The sequence below is a fragment of the Sinocyclocheilus rhinocerous genome, unplaced genomic scaffold (genome assembly GCF_001515625.1).
Source record: "Sinocyclocheilus rhinocerous isolate Xijiao unplaced genomic scaffold, SAMN03320098_v1.1 scaffold222, whole genome shotgun sequence".
NCBI lineage: Eukaryota > Metazoa > Chordata > Actinopteri > Cypriniformes > Cyprinidae > Sinocyclocheilus > Sinocyclocheilus rhinocerous.
The window spans coordinates 1,546,345-1,558,988 of NW_015625652.1; positions in this window are offsets into that span (position 1 = coordinate 1,546,345).

A 12,644-nucleotide genomic window follows, 5' to 3' on the forward strand; every position below is an offset into this window, starting at 1 on the left:
TTTTTTAAGGTTTTCAGTTGACCCCAATAACTTTTGTGTGTGAGTGTGCATGTGCATGTCTGTGTTCATCTATAAAATTTAAAAGAAAATAAATAAATAAATAAAGGGAGTGTGATAAGCTCCTAGGCAAAGATGAATGAGGGATATAAGTAATATGTCTTATTATTTCAGTATATGTGCTATCAACTGAAATGAGAAGTATTTATCTTTACTTACAACCATAGTATATAAATTCAACAAATGCTGTTCAGTGACACAACAAGCTGTCAAGCATGTCAAGGGGTAAGTTGATAATTTCACATAAAATATAATTTCTTGATTGATTGTTTTCATGCACAAACCCATTTCAAACTTTTACTGTGCTGAACAAATGAACAATTTTCAACATTTTGTAATATTAATTGAATTTGTAATAGTGTTAGCTAAAGTTTTTCCCCGGAGCAAATGATACAATTTGGGGAAAATGCTTCATTTAATAATTCATGTCAGTTTTTTAGCCAAATAATTAGATTTTTGTTTATTTATTTATAATTGAACAACATGCAGGTTGTGTGTATAAATTACATGTATAAATTAGATCTGAATAAATGACAAATACATATAAATAATTTTATACTGATATAATTTAATTTAAAAAAATTTTTTTTTACCTGCCTTGTAGAAAATGTACTTTAATATGCAACATTTTTTAGCTTAGAAAAGCTTAACAGCAATCAAGAGTTGTTTATAAATATATGGTCATGTGACAAATTATATGCATTTTGCTAGATTAGCACTGACACATCTTACCACAGTCTGCCCTAATTATACTTGTTCTTCTGGAATTAATATATATTGCTTTTAAATAATGTATAGGGTTGTTGTTGAGGAAATGTAACTGTAAATACATGTAAATCAGTTTCTGTTTTGCCAGATTCCTGACTGTGGCAGGTGCTTTTCCCCAGAAGATGAACATTTTAGAGCTACCACCTTTGAAGAAAAAGGTATGTTTGTTTTGTACGGTCGGTGTATTTATCACATGCAAACATAATATTCCTGTTGAAACATTATGGTTATTGAAATTCTGACTGAAAGTGTGTGTTAATATCCTCTGTAAATGGTGTTTTATTTTCAAAGGCCAGAAGCTGCATTCATTTGTAAAAGATCCCATCCATTTCCTGTCACAATGCACGTGTTTGAACTATGTGATAGCAGCTGTATATCTGTAGGGTTTTATTGAAGCTTTGCAGACGGTTCAGATTAAGAAGTCTGAAATAACAAGAGGAACTGTTTCAGAAGTCCATAAAATTAACCCGATAGCATCTTTTCCTGTGTTAATTCCATTCAGCTACCAAAATAGGGTGGATTTTTTTGGACTCCGCCGAACCGCATAGCACTTTCGAAATATTTTGTTTGGATTAAAAAGCCAGAGAATGCAATACAGTGGAAAGTTCAACTATCACAAGCATGAATATGTGATTTATATTAAGCTGGACTGAAAACGCAAACAATTTGTCATTGCACGATGAAGAAATTTACTGAAGAGAGAACCAATGAGACTTTTGGGAGAAGGAATGGAAACACATGACCTCTCTAAAAGGGAGGCAGCGAACTCTTTGCATTAGCCAGAGTCACAATTATTTGACCTTCTCCTCCGTTGGAATGTTTTTGTCACTTGGCGCCGGCCCTGGACTTGTATTGCTCAGCCTGGGCTTTGGTGCTGAAAACCTTTGCCGTAAAATGAACTGTAAAGGATGAAAGTGGTGCTTCTGTTATATATTAGCTGCCCCGCATCTACTTCTCTGCATGGCCACCAGCTCAATATACTGCAACATATGGGTATTTTAGCAGCAAGAGGAGCATTTCAAAATCCTGAAACCAGTGGATTCAGAGCGTATTAGACCTGTAGGACCCATAAATTGTTCACAATAAGACCAGGAACATCCATTAAGAAAGTAAACTTTCAATTCTTATTTTAAATTGACTGTAAAATGTATTATGTAGGACATAGAACAGCACTGATGGATAAAACAGTGTCATCAATGCATCTAAAGTGGATTGAGGGAGTTTGGTTGTTTGTTTCATCTGAACCATTGCATCTTTTGAACTGATTTCATTCATGTTGTACAGTTTGTGTATGTTGATGTCTGCTGCGTGTGGTTTCCCCTCAGATGTAGTTGTTTAGAGCCCAGACAGGTGGAAGGAAGTTGTCTTATTTATTTTTTTTCTCTCTTTAGCATCAGCTGTGTTTACACTTGAACTCATAAATGGGCCACACACCCATCTGGAGGTCTGGATGAACATATCTCCCAGCACCAGTACTACACTTTGCTTTTTAAGGGTGCATATCATGCTTTTTTGTTTTTACCTTAGTTAATCTCTCTAACAGAAAACACTGCCTGAAACGCTTTGTTTGTAATTCCATTCCCAACCAGACCAATCATTTTGAAATTAGTAATGGGCACGTAGTGCGCTCATAAGAATTGGAATGCCCATCATTTATAAAATTCCACACATGTTCCTGCCTACGTGTGTTTGTTTAGTAAATATTTTGGCTAATACAATTATGCTTGCAGCTTCCAAATCAAACGGTAGTACTCTTTTGTACTATTTCTGAAGAATTCCATGGATTCAATGCGATTAAAAATCCACAGATTCCATTTGGGCCTTCTGATGGGTTTTAAATTAGAGCTAGTTTCATGGAAAACTTTGTCATGGTGATTGAATGAGGCTGCGCTGTGTTGCATGTGAGCTGACCCATCTGCTTCATTCCACAGTGTGTAAAGAGAGAAAAAGCTGCTATCCATCCATCTAACCTCTGAACCACAGCTGTGTGACTGGAAAGAGCTGTGAATGAAGACCTGTCTGTCAGAATGTCAGGTTTGGAAACATAGTATAGAGTTGAAATGTCTTATTAGCATCTCTAGTTCATGACCATAAAAAGCAAACACAGCATATGGTGACTGAAAAACCTAGGAGGGGCTCATGGTTGATAAATGGTATGTTGAAGGTTTTTTTCCCCTGTAAGATATTAATGTAAACAGACTGACACAGTAAACGCAGATTACAAGCCAAGAAGATAAGTTAACGCGGCAGCTGAATTCCACTGACCATATTTTTGCATTCCACTGTCAAGGAGTGTTACTTTACTTAAAACATTACAGCTCCACTATGACCATGTACAACATGTCTGTGTGAATATCACTTTTGTTTGTGATGAAAGGGCCCTTCAGAATCTGTACACACTCTTTAGACGTTTGGAGTCAGTAAGATTAAGTAACAAAGCTGCATTTATTTGACCAAAAATACAGTAAATTGAGAAATATTATTACAATTTTAAAAAGTTTTTTTTTTTGTAAAGTTTTCTATTGTATTATATTTTAAAATGTAATTTATTCCTTTAATGGATTTTTTTTTATGTGATCCTTCAGAAATCATTCTAATATGCTAAATTGGCACTCAAGAAAAAGTTTTTATTATTATCAACATTGAAAATAGATTAATATTTTTGTGGAAACCTTGATGCATTTTTTTCAGGATTCTTTGATGAATAGAAAGTTCAAAACAACAGCATTTATTTTAAATTATTTCTTTTTGTAACACTGTAAACGTCTTTACTGTCACTTTTGTTTAATTTAATGCATCCTTGTTGAATAAAAGTATTAATTTCTTTCAAAAAAACTAATTACTGACCCCAAACTTCTGAACGTAGTGTATATAGTGTAGTTAAATGACCATATCTTTGTTACAATCTTAAGACATGCAACCTCCATCTTGAATGTCCAATTGTTTTATATTCTGGGCCATTTAAATGTAAAGTTTTCTCATAAATAAATAATTCTGTCAACATTTACTCACTCTCATGTTGTTTCAAACTTGTAAGGCTATTTTTCTTTTTCTGAAATAAAAAACAGGATCCAGAACTTTGAAGCTCCATTAAGAAAATAAAGATTTGACTCATCTTTTGAAGCAGATCATGAAGATGAACAGATCAAATGTAAGCCTTTAATTACCCTCTGTTGGTATTGATCAACACACACACACACACACACACACACAAACTATGCAGACACTATGCAGACAGATCAATTTGTGACGATTTGTGAGATCTGACGTTAGTTGAAATCTGAAGGCTTTTGTTCATCATACTTCATAGTGATTGTCACTTCAGAAGACTTACAGTATACCAGGCTTTTTTTTTTTTTTTTGTATGGATTCATTTCACGGTGCCTTAATGTAATTTTTGAAGCTTGAAAGTTCTGTTGATTTGATCAAAAACGATGAACAAAAACAGTTCTTTAAAATATCTTTTGTATTCTACGAAAGAAAGAAAGTCATACATGACATGGAATGACGTTATAGGGTGAGTAAATAATGAAAGAATTTTAATTTTGTACTGAACTATCCCTTTAATCTCTCAGTTTTCATTGCTTGAAACAGTTAAAATTCCTCGAATGTGTTTTTCCAATGGTGACATGTTTAAAACAAGCATTTCAGCCTAAAACAGAAGCTCTGGGAAAGTCAGCTGTGCATGTTTGTTCTTGCTGAGTAGCTGTTTCAGATAGAGGGGGGAATAATGATTAGTCATTTAATATTACAGTGATGTTTAAGGGGTCCTCACCTGTGAGAAAGCAATGTGAAAGGAGATACCAGGTTTGACTGATGTATACTTCATAGACAGATGTGCAGGCAAATGGCACCCTTTCAAAAGAAACACAAAACGTCTAGGTGTGTTCAGATAATCACAGACTACATATGCGTTTTTAACCACCATGATTTGCATGTATCATTCAGGAACCTCATTTAAAATGATAAAGCAGCACAAAAAGTAATCATTGTAATCAATCAAATGAATCATTGTAAAAGCAACCTGACACACTGTTTGTTAGCCATTGTATTTTGGTAATGTGACATTTCAGAGTGAGAAAGAATATAGGGTAAATGTAGGATTTGATTCCATTTAGAAATGATAAAAAGGGTCTCTGTATGACAGGAAGATGGAGAGGAAAGGTTGAAAAGAAGATAAAAAGTAAGAGGTAAAGCAGATTATTGCATTTTGATGAAATTAGTTTAAATTTAAACATTAATTTATTTCTTTGGAATTTTGTGCACAAAGGAATCATACACAATGAGATCTGAAACTATTAGGGGGGAAAAAACGATGGTTTTCCAGATTTCCATTGCAGCTCATTTTATGCTTTTCTTTTGATGCAGATTAGATAAGGATAATGAACTACACAATGAGATCTGAAACTATTAGGGGGGTAAAAAACGATGGTTTTCCAGATTTCCATTGCAGCTCATTTTATGCTTTTCTTTTGATGCAGATTAGATAAGGATAATGAAACGTGCCTTTGTGAGAGACAATACCTTCGGTTTTAATTATAGAGAGACTCCCGGGAGAACTTAACTGTGAGATACAGTAATTAACTGGCAGGGGCTAATTGTCGTAGGTTTGCTGTGTGGTTACAGCAATCCCAGAGTGCTGTGGTCCAGCTCAGATTGTTTGTTTTAATGATTGGTGAGTCAGTTGTAAAGAAAATGTTCCCGTTGTGTGTAGCAGGACGTTACTGTGTGGATATGTTGGAATATGCATGTTTATGTATGGACCATAGTTTCCAGTTTGTCTTGAAATGAGGATGAGTATGAAATATAAAAAGTTGGATATAAAGGCCTTTTTATTAAATTTTTTTATTACAATATATGGAAGCCATTTCGGCTACAGAATAAAAACAAATAATTAATTGTGACTATTTATCTCAAAATTCAGAGTTTATATGTCACAATTTTGACTTTGTTTCTCACAATTCTGAGTTTGCATCTTGCAATTCTGGCTTTTTTGTTTCCGCCACAGAATAAAACAGTATAAAAGGTAATTGGGACAATTCTGCGTTTTTCTTGCGTGTTTATATCTCACAATTCGGACTCTTCAGAATTCGAGTTCTCACAGTTCTGAGACTACAGTAAACTACAGTGGAATATCCCATCAGCCTGTTTTGTGTCAGAGCAGAGGTTGGGTTTGTTGGGCCCTCGGGCAGTGCGAGCAGCGCTAACCTAGTGCTAACCTGCAGTAAAGCTGCCAGCCTGGCTCCTCTTGACTTGCCCCATTTGCACACCCCTGTAATATCCCAAAAGAACATCATTCACACACTGCCTGCCCTCTGCCTGCCCTCAATGCCCCATAAATCTGCAGCGCTGCTTCTCTTTTATAGTGCTACTCGAGACTAAACATGCCACATGCACAGGATTTAGCTTAAAACACCTTCTGTTCTTTCTTTTTGAAGCTGTAATTTCCTGCGTTTGCTTATTCAAGCAATGAATCTTTGTCACTTGCCACAAAATAAGTGACTTCCTGATTGCACAGGCTGTATAGTTTATGCCTTGCTGCAAAAACTCAATGTTAATTATAACAAAAAAATTATTTCAACTTAGGGCTACAGTAAAGCACTTACAATGTAAGTGAAAGGAAACAATTTCTGGAGGTTTTAAAAGCAGAAATGTGAACATTTTAGATGAATTCTTCTGTTATTTTAATGTTTATGAATTGGCCCCATTCGCTTTCATTGTATTTTTTCTTTTTTAAAGAAGGACCATTGCAAACAAATTTTTTTGTGGCAACCTTATGCGAGAATTGCCGTCAGTTGAGCTTAACTTGTACTGAACCAGGAATACTTCTTTAATTTGATGTGGGGAGTATTATGCTTTTCGTGTTCCAAGAATATGTCTTCTCACATCATGAGAAATGAGAATTAATAAAAGAGAATTGAATCTGCCAGGTATATAATTACATTCTACATCTGCAAGAACGCTCTTTGGGTGACAGGAGTCAGACAATAAGTCTATCTTCTTGTATATACAGCGCACTATAGCACAAAGGAGAGGATTGTGTGTTTTTACAGTGAGGATGTCTGTGAGGACAGGCATCCTTTGGGAGGACAGAGGAACCAGGAAGCAAAGCAACAGAGCACAGAGCATGGAGGTTGGGGGTGATTGATGTTGAGAATTTGACGTCTGCTCGCCAGGCTATGTCCCATGGGAGTAACTGTCAAGATTTGGGGTTTTATCCCTGTTAAAGGTATAATTCACCCAAAAATAACAATTCTGTCATTATTTACTTAGTCTCAGGAAATGGTTTCCTTTGAGTCTGCATGAATTATAAGCATCAGGAAAAAATAGTGAACATCTTTCATGTTGTTTGATAGATTCTTCTAGCCTCTAATGCACAAAAACTCTTAAATTAAACATTCATTTAAAAAAAAGTACATTTTACTTGAAAATTTTTTTAACTTTTAATTTTATTTGAAATTAAAATATCATGATATTTTATACTTCATGATATTTTATATATTTTATGAAAAATGCAGAGTTTGATTTTGTTGCCGTTCAACCCTGTTGTATTACTTTCCACCAGTTACAAATTTTAATTTTAATTTAAAAATAATGGTTACTTTTTGACATCATATTTGATGAAGCAGCATTGTCTTTTTGGTTCTAACAGTAATCTTTTCTTCATCAGTACTTCAGAATTTTCTTAGTTATATTGGCCTTCTCAAGCTAAATATATATATATTTTTTTTTAATGAAATGCTTTGATTTGCAAGTGAAGGCCAGTACACTGACCTTAAACCTACCTTTTTTCCCTCTGAGATTTTCATCCACAGATAGCACTGTTTCCTGAGAATGTGCCTCATAATACAACCTATTACACTGCTATAAAACTGCAACAATACGACAAATTGTAATGAGCTTCTGCAGAATGGCTGCCCTGATAAAGCCAGAAGCTGATAAACAGGAACATTAGCCTAGAACTCAGTGCAGCAATTGTTCCAGTGGGGCGACTATGTTAACAGCTGAAAATCACTTCCTTTAGGTAGCATTCGGGTTTTTCTGCAAGAACCAGAAATAACCAGTGATTTCAAACTGACTTGGACTGGTTTCTTGTTGGCAGACTAACTTGTTTACTCTTTAACCAAATTACAGCCCAGAACACCACAAGGCGTCCACAAACGGTGTTTCCCTCTGAGCAGAGACTTAGTGACTCCCATCTGTGGGATTTTTTTGGGAAGGTTCATTTTGGGTCCTGTACCTCTCTAACAGTGCAGTATCACAGACAGGTCAACTCTCAGAGAATGAGGATCTGTCTCCGGTCCTTCTCAACAATGAAATCTGCCCTGAGGCCTGCTAGTGAGCGCTATATAAAAACATCTTGTTTGTTGTTAGTGGTGTTTCATTAATCTTGTTGCAAATGTGGCCGCCTGGCGAAGATATTTAGGCACATTATGTGCATTTGTCTTTGAGTTTCTCCACATGTTTCAGATTGAGGTCCTTTATTGGATTTTAGCCACTTATTATATGCTGTTTGCACGGCTGAAACTATTAATTTTGCCTTAAGGCATAGCTTTTTAAAGCAAGGTTAGACTGGGTCACTAATGCAAAGGCTGTGAGAGATTCAAGAGGAACATATGCTTGAACATTCCTAAAAAGTAATTTATTAATAATTTATTAATGGCTGATATTACTGTTTATTTGCATGTGCTGTTTCTCCAAAAGAATCATGCAAATTATGATGTGCAGAAACAAATGACACTGGTTAAATTTTAAATATTTTTCAGAATGTCAAAATTCAACCCTATGTTGCCTATGTTTTTTTTATTAAATTAATAAAACAGTTTACTTTTGCAACTGGCGTCCTAAAGCCAGAAGGTTTATAATATATTCTAGTATACGGTATATTTAATTGCTTTCCATTTTGTACTTAGATTTCTTTTTGTCACGATGCAAGATAAACTCATTTTTATATTTTTAAGATGGCATCTCTTTTGCCAAAGATCTTTTGAAGCATGAAGCATGGATGTGTCTAAAATATCACGAGAAGTTGTTACAGAAAGACAGCTTTGTTAGCAGTCCCTCATGTCACTGGCCTCCGGGTTCTCACAAGATCTTCAGAGAAAGTTGGTCTAGATGAGGATGGAGTCACATGGCTGGCTGCCGGAGGCTAACGTTAGTATTAGCCCTCTGTCTCTTGAGACTAGCAAAGTTAATACTGTGTCAACATTTATTACCACCAGCAGAAGTTACACAATACAGAAGCATAGTTAAAGTCTCCAATGTACCCTTTCGCATCTCATAGAGAGAACAGAAACTATAAAGAAATGTTTTAGAAAGCTAATTCATACAAAGCAAGTATTTCTAAAGCTTAGTGTGAGACATCAGGTGTAAACCTTGAAGGATGTGAATATTAATGATTCATTTCAAAAGACTGCAGTCTGTTAGTACACCCTCAACTGCCTTTCCTTCACTGCTGGCATAATTACTGGTTTAGCCTTGTGAGTTTGTGACACCAGAGCCCCATTAAGTGTTGATAATGGCAGCCCCAGCATTCCAACAGCTGGAGCCTCAAGGCTGACTGGAGAACTGGAGAACTACACACAACCTCCCATTGCCATTGCATTTGTATGTGTGTCTATGTGTGTTTTGTGGAATGGATCTCTCAGGTCATGTGTTTTTATCTCACTGCCACAATTTCGCCTTATAAAAACATCTTGGGGCAGTTTAATTTGCATTTAAGCTCTCTTAAGGGAACATTTGCCTTATCTAGATGACAAATTATGTAGTTTGTGTGTATGTGGTTTGTGGTAAAGGATCACTTGTGAGTTGGTGTTATTTATTATCAGTTCTGTCTTTGGCGATCAACATTTGAAAATGTTAAACAGCTTGAAAAAACAAGTTGGTTAGGTTAATATAACTATTAATATTGCTCATTTGAACAAATGGTCAACTTTAACCGTTGTGCTGCGTAATATTTTTGTGTTTTTTTGGATTCTTCGAAAGACAGAAAGTTCAAAAGCATTTATTTGAAATTGAATTTTTTTGTAACGTTATAAATGCTTTTTCTGTTTTTATTTTTTATTTTTATTAATTTAATGCACCCTTGCTAAATAAAAGCAATTAATTTACATAAAATAAATTTTTAAACATTTATTAAAAAATAGCATGATGATGGTGAGTTTTCCTTGGTAAAGAGCCACTCACATTTTCCTAAAACCTATCTAATACTCATAATGCACTATTCTTTCTTTCAACTAAACTCAAATTCTCTAGCATCAAATAAAAAATATTTTTCTGAAGGCCTTCATACTTTCATAATATCTCCACAATCAGAAGGAAGGAAATTAAGGAGAGTTGTGAAAGTATGTGAGATCTTTCAGAAGCTGTGGGTCTTGGCCCGTGTGTTTGAATGGGGGGGGGATGCTTGGCTGCTGGGGTGTTGAACTGTTTATGTAATCCAGCCAGCCATCACCCCTCCCAGGCTTTTAGTCCCGCTCGCTCTGGTTTAAACCCTTCATCCCCCTCCTTTAGCACGAGGAAGAACACTGAGGCCTTGTACTGGTCCAGGCTTGGGGTTCCGGGCCCGGTGCCGACCATGGAGGGACCACGTCAGTCTCCCCCGAGCCATTTCCTGCCCTAACCCTCCCATCTAATACCAAACAGACCTCATTCTGCTTGTGTTCCTCGACAGGACTGAGCCAATGAGTGTGCCAGAACCCTCCATGCTCTTCGCACTTAGCAAAAACATCAGAAAACAGAGGTCAGCATGGAGTGTTAAACAGTCTCCCTGGTTTCAGTCTCGCTGTAGCAGCATTGAATCTTTCACCTCATAGTTGTCGACGAAAATAAGTTTTGCTATAAACAACATCTGCTTATGAATGGGTGTGGCAGTTTCTCACGAGGACCTCGGTGGGAAAAACTTATATATGTTTTTGTTTGTTTCATCCTTATATAAGAGGGTGGAGACTTTACCTGCAGGGAAATGTGATCAGTCCTTAGGAATTAATGAGGTTAATTAGTAGGTAAGAAGTTCCTGGAATTCTCCTACACATATTTGTGCATCAGTACGGTTTTGTTTTTCCAATCCCAATTCTTGTTTGTAAAGATTTTAGTGGCAAGATGACAGTCAAATGTCTAAGTCAGTCATGATATCGTTATTTTTATATTTTACATTTAGTGTCTGTAAAAATATAATGTGATGTAACCACCAAGCAAAAGGTATTTTTAAACACTTTGAATTCAGATGAGTGTACTCATCTTAATCGTTTTACCAAAAAGTTTTAAAATACATATATATTTAAGGTAATTTTTTATTAATTACATGGAAATTCGAATTATTTTAAGACATCAAATTAAAATATACTCATAAAATGTTTGTTCAAGTCATTTTATGAGTGTAGATTTAGTAATTTTCATATTTTTCTTGATTCAACAGAACCCTGTTGAACTCCCTCCAGGAATCCTTGGCATTCATCTCAGCACATAGTATTTTTTATGCACCAGAATTGGGCAATTTTCTATCATACACACTTGCTCCTGTTGCAGCATCTGAACAGTAGTGTATATAGATGCTATTTATACATGCATAAAGATATACAGTAGATCGACATAGATATAGATATACAGATAGATCAAAAATCTTATTTTGCAAACAAAATAAATCTAAAATGACAGATAAATAAAAGTTATTTTAAACAATCTTTACCACTTGTATAGATATCCATTCCACATCTTAAGTGGGGTTAACTGAAGTATGACTTTCTTTTCATGCACATTCATCTGCTAACACACCTGGTGAGCTTTACCACCTCATTTCACCTCGGTTATGGTCTCAGCAGACAAGCACAATCTTGCCTGTGATATCCTCCTGTCTCCACCACCCATTACAGCAGATTTCTCACATGAACATATTTGTGCATCTTCAGACCGAATGGTCTGCTTTTGACAAATATGCCGTTGATAAGTGCACATCGCCCCACTCGTTCGCTAAGCTTTGGATGTTCTTGCAATTCACTCCTTTGTGTAAAAAGGGAGCGCTGGGTTTATGTAGGACGGGTCCAACCTACTGGTCTGTCTCCAGTTTTGCTCCCCCATGCTCCCTACTGGCTTTGAAGAGCCTCTGCAGCGGAGTGTAAATCAGCCCGTGGGACAGGTGGATATCTGCCAGCTGTGTGGAGATCCAGGCAGGATGTCATAGGGGACGGAGAGCTCTGGTAAAGACCACTGGATCTTCTCTAAAAGTGGGAGGAGAGGTGAAAATGATTGAATTGGACAAACATAATTTATGTTGTCTATTACGTCAACAGATATGATGCAAATGTGTCTGGCAGATAACAATAACAACTAGATTTATGAAGTTTTCTGAGGAAAATGGGAGTGGTGCTTAAAGACAGTGTTGTAGTAAATGAGTCTGACAAAACCGGACTCAGTCTCATGTCTGATTTAAAGACCATATTTTCTATAACCAGTCGAGACTCAAGGCCGAGTCCAAACACTCCTGAAAATATGGTCATTGATGTTTTTGTTTTTAAAAGATGTCTCTAGTCACCAAAGCTGTATTTGAACCAAAACAGCAAAAACTGTAATAATGTAAAATATTTGTACAAATTGTTTTATTATATTCTAAAATTTAATTTATTCCTGTGATGGTAAATCTAGGATTTTTGGCAGCTATTTCTTTAGTTATCGTCACTTCAGAAATCATATATGCTGATTTTTGAAACTGTATTTTTTTTCAGGATTCTTTGATGAATAGAAAGTAAAAATAAAACAGGAAATATTTGAAATTGAAATCTTTTGTAAAATTGCAAATGTCTTTACTGTCACTTTTGATCATT